We start from the raw sequence: 15,188 nt of genomic DNA on the forward strand, positions 1-15,188 counted from the left end.
GTCCATCCATCATGTACTTTACTTCCTTTACTTTTGAAAGAAATTCTGATAGTTAAGTATTTTTCTGATTTTTTTGCTAATGAGGAAATGGACTGTGTTGATCATCAGAAAGTGATGATCACCAATCATGGTTTATTTTGCATTAGGAACTTAACAGATTTTTTTCATTTTATTTTCAAAATAAATATTCTTTTATATATGTGAGTTAAAATAAAGTAGGTTATACCATGCCAATGAACAGACTCAATATTACCATGGCCTAATAAAATAAAGGTTTATTTTCTGGAAATAGTTCCCTCTGGTGCCAGGTGACTTTCCTAGGCAATTCCTTCCTGTGGTTACTTGCAGTTAAGGCCAATGGAAATACCACCACCCTGTAGTTTCACCATTTGGTTGTTGCATAGGGAAATGCAACAGGAGACTAGCACATGGGTTTTTAAGGCCTCAGTGTGGAACTCATGCTTTCCCTCACAGTCTTTTGACCAGAGCGCTAGCCACATGGACCCACTCCACTGTAAATAGCACATACTTGGTAGTTGGTAGATTTAATTCTTAAATGTAGGTCACTTTAGGGCCAGGCATTGTGGTGCATACCTGTATCTCAACTACTCAGGAGGCAGAGGTAAAGGATTGTGGTCCCAGGTCAGGGAGAACTTTTTCAAAAAAACTAAATACAAAAGTACTTGGGTGTGCCCTGAGATCAAGCCTATCTTCAGTACTTCTAAAAAATTAGGTCACTCAGAATATAAAGTAGCTCTTTATGCTCTGCAGCCCCTTCTCCTAGGAGTTTTATCTGGACCTATGGCAGCCACTCTGCAGGATGGCTCCTGTGATCTGGTCTTCCAATATTCATGCCCTTGCATAGTTCTCTCCTTCCCTCTGGATGGATGACCTATGCAACGAATATAGTACTGCAGAAATAACGGTGTGACTTCTGAGCCCAGGTCATGAATGACAGTGGTTTGCTTTCTGTTGGATCAATTGCTCTGGGGAAAGCCAGCTGTTATTATGTGAGGACACTAGAGAAGCCCTGTGGAGCTCCCCCATGGCAAGGAGCTGAAGTCTCCTGCCAACACTCGGCCAATGTGCCATTTATGAGAGTGAGTCATCTTGAAAGTAGAGGCATCAACCACATGCCCCTTTGGATGACTGAGCCCAGGCCAATGCCTGCCTAGCCAGCTCCTGAGAGCCGGCCACAGATACTCATCTAAGCTGCTCCCAAATAATTCTTGACCTAAGAAACTGTGTAAGATCATAAGTGTTTAGTACTGTTTTAAGTGGATGAGCTTTGAGATAATTTGTTATATGTTGTTATAGTTTAGCATCTTATGTGTCCCCCTAAGGCCCATGTCTTGGAGGCAGGGACCCCAGGAAGGCACTATTGGGAGGTGGTGGAATCTTTGAGAGGTAGGGGCCTAGTGGAAAGTAAGATATGGGTGGCATGTCCTTGAAAGGGGGTGTAGGATTCTGATCCTCTTCACTACCTCTCTTGCTTCCTGGCTACGAGGCAGAGGTTTTGCTCTGTCATGCACTCATGATGTACTGCTTCACCACAGGCCAGGGCCAATTGACGAGGGACTGAAATTTTTAGATCTGTGAGTCAAAATAACCTTTTCCCTCTTTATAAATTGATTATCTGAGGTATTTGGTATGGAGATGGAAAGCTGACTAACAAGTGTGAGAATGAATAATAATACTGGTCTTTTTTGATTTCTTTCTTTGTGTTTTCCTCTCTACTCTGGTGCTCTCCATTTATGGCAAAGTTTTAAAATTAGCACAGTACTACTTTATAATGGGGTTATATCAGTTCCAATAATCTAAGTTACCCTAAGTTGAAAAGGCATTTCACACATCATGGCTTAGCCATGCTTACCTTAAACTTGGTCAGAGTAATTACATTAGTCCATAGTTGGGGAAAATAATCTAATGCAAAGCACGTTTTTTAATAGTGTTGAATCTCATGTAATTTGTTAAAAGCAATACGGAAAGTGAAAAACAGAATGGTTATATTAGTATGTTTTCATGTTACTGTAAAGTCAGAAAATCCTAAATCAAACCCTCAAACCACCTGTAGTATTTTACAAATTTTAGTTGAATAAGCCTTATTCACTTTATTCTAGTAGCTCTAGGCCAAATTTGTATTTTTTTTGTACTAAAAATGACATACGTTACTAATTTAGAAGAGAGAAATTTTGCTGTTTATTTTCCAGCAAATGTGTACTTTTCTATTTTAAAACATTACCTGTTTCTCTGTATTTCATATTTCAAATTACATTGTGACATTTTGAGAAAGAACAAGCCATGGACATTTTTATTTACAGTCTGTTGCTGGAAAGAAGACAATACAGAAATGACTGCTTGTTTCTTGGTGATGAGGACTGTTTTCGGTGTTCCAGTGATTCTGTTTCAATGACTCTGAAGCAGGATAGGATAGAGAAAAAGCAGAATCCTGTTGTGTAGCACAGACAGCCACAAGGATCCTCGCTACCACTGGCACCATGATGGACAAAGATGTTCACCAAGTCCGCCCATGGATCAGAATTGCATCCTGTAACCAGAGCTAAGCCTTAGGCTGACTTCCCCAAAGCCATGGAGTGGCTTCTGGTCACCAAGGCAGTGCATGCATATTGTGGGGTTACTTTTACCTTCTCTATAAGTTGTACCAAAAATCCATTTAAGTTCTTTAATTTGTACCATTCCTTCAAATAAAGATATTTGGTACCCAGCTAAAAAAAATAAAAAATTAAAAAAAAGAAAGAATTGCATCCTGAATGCCATGCCTCAGCATTGCTGCACAATGATCTTGGATTATTAAAGAACACATTATGTTTACAAATAATGAGTTTCTGAAATACTATAAATCGATCTCCTGAAGACTGTTGGGATATATATTTACATATTGTGCTTTTAAGTTTTTAAATCATTCATGTTTTACTCTTAACATGCAAACCTTCAGAAATGGGCTCTAAGCTAGGGATTCTTGTATTTCTCAGGGTACCATGAGGGGAAGTATGGGTTTAAGCAAGCTGTTGCTAGAGTCAACTGTCTATGAACTCCAGTAAAAGGCAACAGGATACTATTTCTATTCCATTTAACATTTTCATTATATCTGTTTCAAAATCTTTGCTGTCCTGTTAAGATATAATTTTCATAGCAAAAACCTTTTTATTGGCTACTCATGGCCATTTGTTCCCTTCCTCCATTAGCAAATACTCTTTACATAGGGCACACTCCTAATTTTCTATCTTAGCTTAAATTGTCAATGACATAAAGAATGTCATTTGTATGGAACAATACATTATTGACAGCTACCTCATAGAAACAAAGGTAAGTCAAGAGAATAATAAGGAGTATATATCATATTTGCACATATAAATGTAAAAAACACAGGCATATGAATATATCCACTTACGACAGTGTATGTTTATAACATGTTGGAGGAAGCAGTGCTTCCAAGGAAGAATGAGGTTCAGACATGAGGATCTTAGCAAGGTGGGTGGACAATGAGAACTGATGAGAAGAAGTATTAAAGGAGCATCAAACAGATTTTAGGAGACAAAGGAAAACAATGGGTCAAGTACACTCCAAGGTTTCTATTTACAAGACATAATTTAACTTGCATAGGAAATATAATTATAAATGTTGATATACATAAGAATTTTTATTAATAGAACCAAGAGTGGTAATAACAACAGGAATTATGATCTCCATTTTATAAATGAGAAAGCCTGGCCCAGATTTTCTTTTTTCAGTGCTGGGGTTGAATTTTTTGTGCTTGCTAGGTAGCTGCTCTACTGCTTGAGCCACTCCTCCAGCCCTTTTTGCTCTGGTAACTTAAAAAATAGGGCCTTGCTTTGTGCCCAGGCCAACCTGGTCCTTGATCCCCTTATTTATGCTTCCTGCTACAGCTGGGATGACAGGTGTATGTCACTATGCCCAGAGTTTTCTTTTGAGGGATGGCCTTGTGAACTTTTTTGTGTGGGCTTCCTGGAACTATGATCCTCATGATCTCAAGCTCCCTTGTAGCTGGGTGACAGGAGTTCACCAATGTACCCAGCTCTTAGGTAAGTTGGAGGTCTTGTTCACTTTTTGCAGGCTGGCTTTGAGCCATGAGCCTTCCAGTCTCAGCCTCCTGAGTATGTAGGATTAAAGGCTTCACAATTAATAAAGGACAAAACTAGGATTTGGATCTGGGTTCTGATTGCAGAAATACTTGGGGATCTCCCCGTTTTCCTCAGCTGTGTGGTCAACACATGGACTTCTGGGGTCCATGAAGTGCTAACTGTCATGTACCTGTGTGAATTTTCCTCACTAGAGGACCCAGACTTTGAGATCCTCAAAGGGTGAAAACTTACAGAGTTTATGGACTGTCCTATTCTTTGGTGACTGCCTGACTCTCCTGACGAAAAGGATGATGAGGTGGGAGGGGCTGGCCTACTTAATAATTAGATCATGGAAAGTGCATTGCCAGAATGGAAGGATCCAGTGGAGTGAAGAATTCTGATTGTGGACCAAGGAAAAATAGTAAGAGATTAGAATTTAGATAACTTTTCAAAGAATTTTTATGTGCATTTACAAAAGTTCTTACAATATATCATACTTGAATTCACCTCTTGGAATTTAGGATCCCTTTTTAAGGGAACAATTGATTTGAGTTTGGCTAGCTCTGCATCCCAGTTAGGAAAACAGGTCAGACTTGGCCACATAGATGTAATGATTAAGCAATGCACTTGTGCCTCATCCATGTACACAGGGTTTCTAGCTTATTTGGACATTTCTACCATAAACATAGAGTTTTATTCTGCTTACACTGATGACAGATTGCTGAGTAGCTGAATGGAGAAGTGTGAAGAGTGTGGTTTCTAACCACTGGTTGTGGTGCTGAGAAGGGTATAGTGGAGGATGGGGATCTTTTGTTGAAACTAGCTTAGACTTTGTTATCAAGGGTAGGTCTCTGCCATTTTGAAATTGAAAGTCAGATCCATTTATAGCCTTTCAATTGATACCATTCCTTTTTTTCTCAGGGGTAATAAAGAGAAAAGCACTCTTAAGCATGAAATAGTAAAAAAATTAAAGTGGTAGGACTGGACTCTGAAACTATCTGAACAAATTTAGCCTATGGAAGAATTTGTCTTTTGTTTAAATGATTGTGAAAATGCTTGCTACTTTCTTATGTTGAAGTGAGGTCACTGTGAGGTTCTGGACTATTCTCGAAAGTTTGAAATCATGAAAACAATTCTGTATGAAAGTGATGTGTAAAGTGTCCCTGGTTACTCCTAACTTCCAGCATGGCACCTTGGAAAATGTCACACAGCACAACTGTTTTTGATCCCTTGAATGTTTGCGAAGGAAACCAGAGTCATCACCTCATTACAGATGTGGTAATTAATTTTAAAAGTTGAGAGCAGAGTTCAGTGATACTGAGAGCATCTTCCCTATTACAACACAGTAGCAATAACACAATTTTAAATCTACTGTTATTGACGTGGATATCTAAATAATCTAAATTGTTTGCTTAGCTCTGTCACTGTTTGAGGTGGAGACAAGGAAGATGAAAGTGTGTTTCAGGGATGAGATAATCACATGTGACCTTCCTTCAAGAAAAGACCCACAGAGAGGCTCTTGTCAGAATCCTGCAAGGCACTGAGTTCCATTCTTCTCAAAAACGGAAGTATCTGTTTAATACTAAACACGAGAGTAAAGTATCTTGCTTATAAATTTGTGGGCTGAATAGAGAAGAAATCAAACTGCTCAAAATGGAGACAGGACAAATAAAGAGCTGCTGAAAGGTGTCGTAAGATGATAGAGACATAATGTTAAAATGTAGAGGAATAGGCCTGGTGTGGGGAATCAATGCCAGCAATCCTAGCTACTTGGAAGGCCATAGGTAGGATTGAGGTCTGAAGCCAATCCCTGGGGAAAACAAAAAACAAATACCTTACCTCCCCTAAACCCTGCCCGAAAAATAACCAAAGCAAGAAAAAGTGTGTATGGGGGGATGAAGCATAACTAAAGGGTTAGTGTGCCTGTTTTGTGAGAGGCCCTGAGTTCAAATCTCAGTATTTACTCCCCAAAATTACATATATTGAGTATATATACATATATATATATATATAATATTTTCTTCAGTTCAAGGAGATGTCTTTTATCCTTTTGGAGTAATAGTGAACATCAGTCATAATGGCAGTGTCATGCTATGGGAAAAGAAGGCATTGGTAGCAGATTGTGGTGGAGATGCATTTGAAAGTGTAGTGTTCTAACCAAGCATGTACAGAACTTGCCTTTTAGTCCTTTACAGTTTGCTAAGCTCTTTTATCATTTATTTTCTCACCCAAATAGGCTGCAGTCCTATTTCTGATTTCCCAGTTGACCATGTGAAATACAAAAAAACTGCCAAGTTTCCCAGAATCACTGTTTTCTTAGAAATTAAGAAAATTAACAAGTGGGTTTTTTCCCAAGTGAACAAAAACATGTTTCTACCTAAATAAATTAGCTACTGCAATGACTGAAGGCCCTAACTAATGGATGTAAATACTGAGCAAGTTGACCATTTCCTTTGAACTTTGGAGTATGTTAATTTTATGTATCGTTGTAAGAGTTTGGTGCAAAATTACACTTCAATTTCTCTGATACTTTAATGTTTTTTCTCTCACATCTATTTCTTTAAACAACCATCTTTATTGGGTTTTACATTAGCACAGTGGAGCATTATTAAAGTTAAATCAATTTATAGTAGATTGAGAAGCAGTATGGCTTAATTAAAGCATGCTCATTGTTTTAATTATTTTTCCTATGGAAAGTAAATCATTTTCTTTTTCAACACTTCAAAAAGGTAATATTTTTAACATGGATTTAATTAACATAATACAATAAAAATAACACAACTAAAATACAATTAAAATAATATAATTAAAAATAATTCAGTATTATTTTAATCTGGCTTTTAAAATTTTACACTATAATGTAGTTATTCAAAATTTGAAGTTTTCATATACTTGTACGGACTTTAAAAATGACTGTCAAAATGAGATGCTTTTTCTTTCTTTTGCCTTTAAATGAAATAATGGTGTGGGATTTCTGTTCTCAAGGAACTTGTAATTTGATGGAGAACAGAGACACAAACGCGTTTGTTAAACATATAAGTGCGGTGTTAACAAAATGCTATTGTACATAGAGGCAGAACAGCGGATTTTACTTGCAGGCAGCTTTCAGCCCCTGTACTCCTCCTTCTGTATTGCAGTCACCCTGTTGCTGCTTGCTTCTGCATTCAGATGAACAAAGCCCCATGACTTCTGCTAGGTGTTTAACCTCTCAGGGCAGAAGCATTCTTATTTATCCCCTTATATCCAGTCCTCATATCATATATGCTTATTTAAATGCTCACTGAATTCAGTTTGGTGCACAGAAGTTAGAAGGTAATAGGAAGCATTTAGCAAATGAGATAATATTCAGGGAGGGTGATAAAAGAATAGAAGAAAGATGAGGACAAAAGTTCATCGAGCCCCAGTTCAATCATGAAGGAAAAAATGCTGATGTAGCATTGGGAGTGACTAGCTGTGGAGCAGGAGTGGTAAACACAGGCCAAAAGTATAAAGGTCTTGACTCTCATGGTCATCAATTTACACTGTTCTGGAAACAATCATACCAGACCAGCTGGGACCAGAAAGAAGGCCCTGACAGGGTCCAGATGAGAGTAGATGAAGTCCTCAGCCAAGCCAATGGACATGGAAATCCAGAAAAAGACAGTGAAGCTTGGCAGAGCCTGGGGCCCTGATACCATGAATCTGTCGTGTCAGCCCTGTACTGCTTAGCTGTAGACTCTGATTTGAGAGAGAAAAAAAATTCTTATTTAAACTAATACTAGCTTCTCTATTACATCATTTAAAATTATAAGGTAACTAATCAAAGATAGCCAGTCAGTTTGAGAAATGTGGAATCTGAGTTTGCTTCAAGTGTCTAGTGTTCACAATTGCATTCAAAAGGAAAGGCAAAATTTTAGAAATGAATTCCACATAAAAATTCATAGTTGAAGCCATGAGAACCAGTGGCTCATGCCTGCAATCCTAACTACTTGAGAGGCAGAGATCATGAGGATCCAGGGCAAATAGTTCATGAGGCCCTATTTTGAAAATACCCAACACTAAAAAGGGTGGGTAGAGTGGCTCAAGTGGTAGAGTGCCTGCCCAGTAAGTGTGAGGCCCTGAGTTCAAATCCCACTTACCCTCCCACCCCTGCCAAAAAAAAAGACTTCTCAGGAAGAAAGAATAAAGCCGGAAGAGCAGAGAGCTGAACGATGAAGGAGAATATCAGCACTTAAAGCGTGGGCAAATAAAGGGGTGTACAAAGGGTACAGAGAAAGAATAGTCTGGTAAAGGAAGCAGGATTTCAAGGAGCAGTGACTGCTACTGTCCATTGCTACAGAACATTCAAGAAGAATGAAGATTGTGAAGAGGCACTGTATTGGGGTCACAGGGGACACAGATCTCAGAGGCAGTAGTTTCAGTCCAAGTTGGTGGGTAGAAGTTAGTTCATGATGAGTTACTACAGAGTAAATATGAAGTAGTTTTGGATACAAAGAGAGAGTATTGTAATCTCACAGTTTTTAAACTAAAGGAAAATTCTGGGTCATAGTAACCAGAGGCTATCAGAGGTCTTAGCCTTGGATCCTGGTTTGAACAAGCCAGTAGAAGACATTTTAGGGTCAATTGTGGGGAAGGGGAGAATCAGAATATGACTGGCCACTAGAAAATACCAAGAAACTTATTTATTTCTGAGTATGATAATGTTAATTTGAACAGGTAGGAGAATATTATCAAAAATTCATTTCAAATAATTTGGAGGTAAAATGTTCTAGTGGCCATAATTTACTTTAAAATGTCTCAAAATACAAAAAGCACAGAGATTAAGAAGAGAACACCCACAGAGTGGGAGAAAATATTTGCCAATTATACATCAGACAAAAGACTGATAACCAGAATATACAGGGAACTTAAAAAACTAAATTCTCCCAAAACTAATGAACCAATAAAGAAATGGGCATGTGAACTAAACAGAACTTTCTCAAAAGAAGAAATTCAAATGGCCAGAAAACACATGAAAAAATGCTCACCATCTCTAGCAATAAAGGAAATGCAAATTAAAACCACACTAAGATTCCACCTCACCCCTGTTAGAATAGCCATCATCAGCAACACCACCAACAACAGGTGTTGGCGAGGATGCGGGGAAAAAGGAACCCTCTTACACTGTTGGTGGGAATGTAGACTAGTACAACCACTCTGGAAAAAAATTTGGAGGCTACTTAAAAAGCTGGACATCGATCTACCATTTGATCCAGCAATACCACTCTTGGGGATATACCCAAAAGACTGTTACTCCAGAGGCACCTGCACATCCATGTTTATTGCGGCACTATTCACAATAGCCAAGTTATGGAAACAGCCAAGATGCCCCAGCACTGACGAATGGATTAAGAAAATGTGGTATCTATACACAATGGAATTTTATGCAGCCATGAAGAAGAACGAAATGTTATCATTCGCTGGTAAATGGATGGAATTGGAGAACATCATTCTGAGTGAGGTTAGCCTGGCCCAAAAGACCAAAAATCGTATGTTCTCCCTCATATGTGGACATTAGATCAAGGGCAAACACAACAAGGGGATTGGACTATGAGCACATGATAAAAGCGAGAGCACACAAGGGAGGGGTAAGGATAGGTAAGACACCTAAAAAACTAGCTAGCATTTGTTGCCCTTAATGCAGAGAAACTAAAGCAGATACCTTAAAGCAACTGAGGCCAATAGGAAAAGGGGACCAGGAACTAGAGAAAAGGTTAGATTAAAAAGAATTAACCTAGAAGGTAACACCCATGCACAGGAAATCAATGTGAGTCAATGCCCTGTATAGCTATCCTTATCTCAACCAGCAAAACCCCTTGTTCTTTCCTATTATTGCTTATACTCTCTCTACAACAAAATTAGAGATAAGGGCAAAATAGTTTCTGCTGGGTATTGAGGGGTGGAGAGGGAGGGGGTGGAGTGGGTGGTAAGGGAGGGGGTGGGGGCAGGGGGGAGAAATAAACCAAGCCTTGTATGCACATATGAATAAAAAAAGAAAAATGAAAAAAAAAAAAAAAAAGAAGAGATGGAACTTTTCATGGTTTCCACTCAGATCTGTAAGTAAGAGCAGAAACCTGAGTTAACTGTTGAATGTTTAGTTACTCTCTAGTGAGCCGATTGCTCCTTCAATGCCTTAAGTTGCTTCCTACAAGTAAAGAACAGTCAGTGAAAGAAATCAGGTCCTGTCGGTTAGTTGTCTTAAAGTTTCTTGTAATTTCTAGAATGCATCTAACTTCTTAGATAATTTTTCAAAGGTTTTAAAGAACATAAAACAAATCATGACCACAATCAAATTTCTCCATTTACTTCTCCATATTTTATTTAATTATCTCTGGAGATGAGGAATCCAAAGCTCAAATAATTAATGTTATTTCAAGTCCCAGATAAGAGTTGAAAAATCACATCAAAACCATCTGATTCCAGTGTCTTTTCTACTACTTACAATGGTGCTTTCAGATTTAGTTGACTAATAAGTTGGAAAGGTAATAAAACCTTAGTGTATGAACAGACCTTGGAGGCATCTCTCTCCCATCTCCTCTTGCCTCAGCTTCCCAGCTGTTGTCCTCCATGGCTCATATGGCTGAATTGGATATCACTGTTGATACCAGGATCCTCAGCTTCACTTTCTAGTTCTGCTGGCAGTGAGACCCATAATGTAATGTATTAGAAAGAGTCATATTGTCCTGAGTCCCAGCCTTTCCCACTGTTTGTCCTCACTCTCCTCTTCCCTTGCTCCCCTGGTCCTTTGAACAGGGGTTTTGTCATGGTCCCCATTCTGTAGTCAGCCTCAAATTCTCATCACCTCTTAAGATGACTGCCTTGTCCTAAATCCCACCTTGCTCATACCTAATGTTATGCTAAGATCTTTAACTTTGCTTTACCTGGGCATTGATGACATCAGCATACCTTTGGAAATGATATTTTTATTCAAAATCCAGTCTGCTATGTATATTCTATATGCTAAAGCATTTTCTCCATTATACTTAGGTCCCAGAAAAAAAAAACTGTAAATTTAGAAAAACAAGTGATTCCCCTGGAGGACAGCTGTGTTTTTAAACATAAGGTTAATTTTAGTTAGTTTCTTTTCTAAACAACTGTAGCAGCTTCCAATGGATTTATGTTTAGACTTTCAGAAAGTTAAAGGCAGTAAATTTTATTTTTCTCACTCCACTTAATGCAGAAGTTTCATTTCATAGGAGAATTTCACTGAGGTTTGAAGGATTAGAATGAAGTTTTATTTGGAACAGCAGCTTGCAACTTTAACTAAACTATTGAATATTTTCAGATGCACAGTTATCAACTTCCAACTCATATTACTTTGGCTGAGGGAAACAGTGATAAAAGAGTTGCCTAGTATTAGAAAGAGATGCAAAAGTGAAAACTAGCAAGAGGTATAGGAATGCACATTTCCATTGTATGTGGACTACATCATCAAAATGTGAGAAGAACTATCTGTCTTAAAAAGTATGAGAATGTGGAGAGGAAGACCCAGGTACAACAGCAGTTTACATGTCTGTTTAATGTATGTAAATCACATTTTCATTATGTTTGGCACATACAAGGTAAATATAATCATGTCTGAATTTGACTAATAAAAATTTTTGTACAGATCAACTAGCATTCATTATATACCTGTATCTCAGATGAACATTTACATTTGAAAAAGGAAATATTATCTGAATTCTTTTCAGTACCTCCATTATTGTGTTAGCTTTCCATTGCTGTGACAAAATTCCTGAGATAATCAATTTAGAAAGACAAAAGGTTTATCTTGGCTCATAGTTTCAGAAGTTTCAGTCTAGACTGGGAAGTAGTGAAGAGGTCTGGCAGAGATGAATCAATTTGGGTTGTAATATACATATGCATGGAAGCAACGCTAGGAATCTCTCTGTATAGCTATCCTTATCTCAACTAGCAAACATGCTATGTCTTTCTTATTATTGCTTATGTCTTCTCTCCAACAAAATTGGAGAAAAGGGCAGAACAGGTTCTGCCTTGGAAGTGAGGGAGGTGGAGGGGACAGTGAGGAGGCAGGGGAGAAATGGCCCAAACAATGTATGCATATATGAATAAATAAAAAAAAAGAAGTTTCAGGCTATGAGAAGTACTGCTTTTGGACAACCGAGATGAGTTGCCTTGCTCTGAGGTGGGAGCTTGTGGTAGAGCAAAGCTACTCACCTCATGGCAGCCAGGAAGTGAGAGAGAAGGAAGAAGAAGGAGCCAGGATTCTAATATCCTAACTTCTTTCCATTAGGCTACAGCTCTTAAAGATTCTACCACCTCCCAATACCAGCACAGGCTGGGAATCAAGTTTTCAACACACAGGGCTTTGGAGGACAGTTATTCAAACCCTCACAGTTATAATTAGCACAAACTGATATATGTTAAGAATTGTGTTTTGTGGTCTGTTTTTGTGTCAGGAAGTAATATAAACATTTGTCAAAACCTGTTGCTTTTTTCAGGTGACTAAAAACACACACACATACACAATGCTGCCAGTAGATACTCTGATAACCTCAAATTATAAATGAGTTAGTCTTGACAGCTCATACACAGTCCCCACTGTATCCCTAATCTTACTTTGTTAGCACCGGAGTGTATTCACCCCTCCTGGCGAGATAGTATACAGTTAAATGTTATAAGTTAGGAAATCTCATTCGATTGGGAAATAAAATCCTTGTCATTACGATGGTGTCAATGTCTACTAAGTTTCAAAAACTAGTATAAGATGGCCTTTGGCAAAGGTTATGCACAGTAATGACAGAGAAATCCTTTGTTTCACATACCAAGTCCAATAAGGTTCAATTTAATGATTTTTGAATTTTTCAATGACATGAAAGTGATACATGATAAGTAGTAACCATACTTCAATTTTGTGATTAATTCTCACTATGTACTCTAGGCTTGCCTTGAACTCATGATCCTTATTCCTTAATCTCTCAGGTTGTTGGGATTATAGGTGTATATTACTGTGCTGGGCTTAAAAGGTACACAAATGCATATTTTTTGCAATAGTGGGCATCAACCCAGGTCCTCCTGCATGCTAGGCAAGTACTCTACTTCTAGGCCACATTTTCAGCTCTTGTAGTTCAAATTTTGAATTTTGATTTGTTCCCAGACCTCTGCTATGTGGTGGGACACTCTGGAGAAGCTGGGCTGCAGCTTCCATTCAGCCATGTGACCCCGAGGTGCAGCCCACACACTGCAGGGTACTGAGCTGTGATGCAGTGCTGAGCTGTGATGTCTGGGAAGTTATGTATGCAATGTAGATTAGATTCATGTTGCCTTCACCTTACAATGAGTTGATCAGGAATGAACCCCATTGTAAGTCAAAGAGTACCTGTAATGTATGTATTCCTGTACATATATACCATATATGCATATATGAGCCAAGTTTTTATTAATATTTCATATTTCTACCGGTTTACGTGGAATCACTATTTTCAAAACACCAAGGCCTTTAAGAGTTATATTAAATGATCATTTTCAAAGGCAAATAACCACTTTAATTTTTTAAATATGTGGGTCAAATTTTGCCCATTAGAACTAAGATTTTCCTGATGTGAAATACTCCTGTCAACGTGGAAATAATTTAGGTTCCCATTGGTGGAAACTCCTTTGATCCTAATATCTCTACTTATACAATTGTTTGGCAGGTAATTTCTGGTATAATTACCATGCACCAATGGACATGTACATCTTCTGAAAACAATAAGCTGGACCTTGAGGTCTTTTTTTTTTAAAAAACAGCAGATTAATCTGATTAAGACACGACATAAATTAATTATAAGTATGAAAGGGCATACAGTACACCATGTTTATGAAGAAGACAATATTAAGTACATTTTGTATTTAAATCAACCTATAAACTCAATTTAATTCAATCAAATATTTCTCCTAAAATTCACATGAAACACAAAGATGTTGGCAAACCTAAGATGATTTTTAGAAACAAAAATTAAGAGGGGCTATTCACACCTCTGGCTAGAGAATATGTTAAGACACAAAAATCACAAGATATTTACCAAACATGGATGTATTTGATTATATCAAAACTCAGAACTACAAACAATATTAAAGATCAGTAAAAAGAAATATTATCCAAACATACAAAGAATTCTTGGAATTCAGTAATTAAAATATACTAATCCAATTGTAAAAATAGAAGAAAAGTATTTGGCAAATGACAAATGCTAAGTAAATATATAAAAAGTCACTCGACCTCAATAACAGTCATGAAATTTCTGATTGAAAACATAGGGCAGTAATTTTCATTCATCAAGTCAAATCAAGTCTGATAGTATAAAATGCTAGTGAGACTGTGAGAAAGAGGAATATCCATATACTCGCATGGAAACAAACGCTGGCACAGCCGTGGCAGAGGGTGGTTGTACCAGTTTACCTGGTAAATCGTTATGATAAAAATATCACATAAGAATTTTTTTCAAAAAAGATTTATATATAAATACAGATTGAATTTACCAAAATAACAAATTACAAAAAGCAAATAAAATACATAAACATTGATCTGGAGCATAGATGATATATGTATATGTATTTTGTTTTGTTTTTCATAAAGGAATGGAAAAAGAAAAGTAATAGAATTTGCCTCATTTTCTCCAAGATTAGATTTGTGGGAAGTCTAGCTGAATCTATAGTGTTTCACTCAAGAGAAAAAAACAGTAAAAGCAGTTTATGATAAAATATTAACATTTGTCAATACTAGATGAACAAAAAGTAGGAGATGGTATATTATTCATTCCCATCCATTCTTCTTTAAAATGTCTTAAAGCTTTAAAAAAATCAATGTTTGCATAATAAGCAGTAGTGATAGGGAAAAATAATTAAAGAAATCTTTGGTCATCTCAGATACAAAAGCAGAAAAACAAATCATAAGTCACTTGGTTGGGGAATCTGCCTTTCTTGTCAGATACAGCCTGGAGATATCTAGATTTTCTTTTTTATAGGAAACATAAATTAAAATGACTTAAGCTTTAAAAAAGAGAGAGACAGACTTTTGTTGGTTTCCCTCATATAACTCCCATCTGAAATATTTGTTTTTTTTTT

At 37.3% G+C, this 15,188-nt stretch overlaps 1 protein-coding gene across 1 annotated transcript in view; it reads left to right on the forward strand.

Annotated features, from left to right (window-relative positions):
• The window catches only part of Fgf14 (fibroblast growth factor 14), a 638,567-nt gene that overhangs the window by 41,816 nt on the left and 581,563 nt on the right, over positions 1-15,188 (forward strand). The gene's annotated exons all lie outside the window — the stretch shown is intronic.

Source organism: Castor canadensis, chromosome 10 (assembly GCF_047511655.1).
Source record: "Castor canadensis chromosome 10, mCasCan1.hap1v2, whole genome shotgun sequence".
Classification (NCBI taxonomy): domain Eukaryota; kingdom Metazoa; phylum Chordata; class Mammalia; order Rodentia; family Castoridae; genus Castor; species Castor canadensis.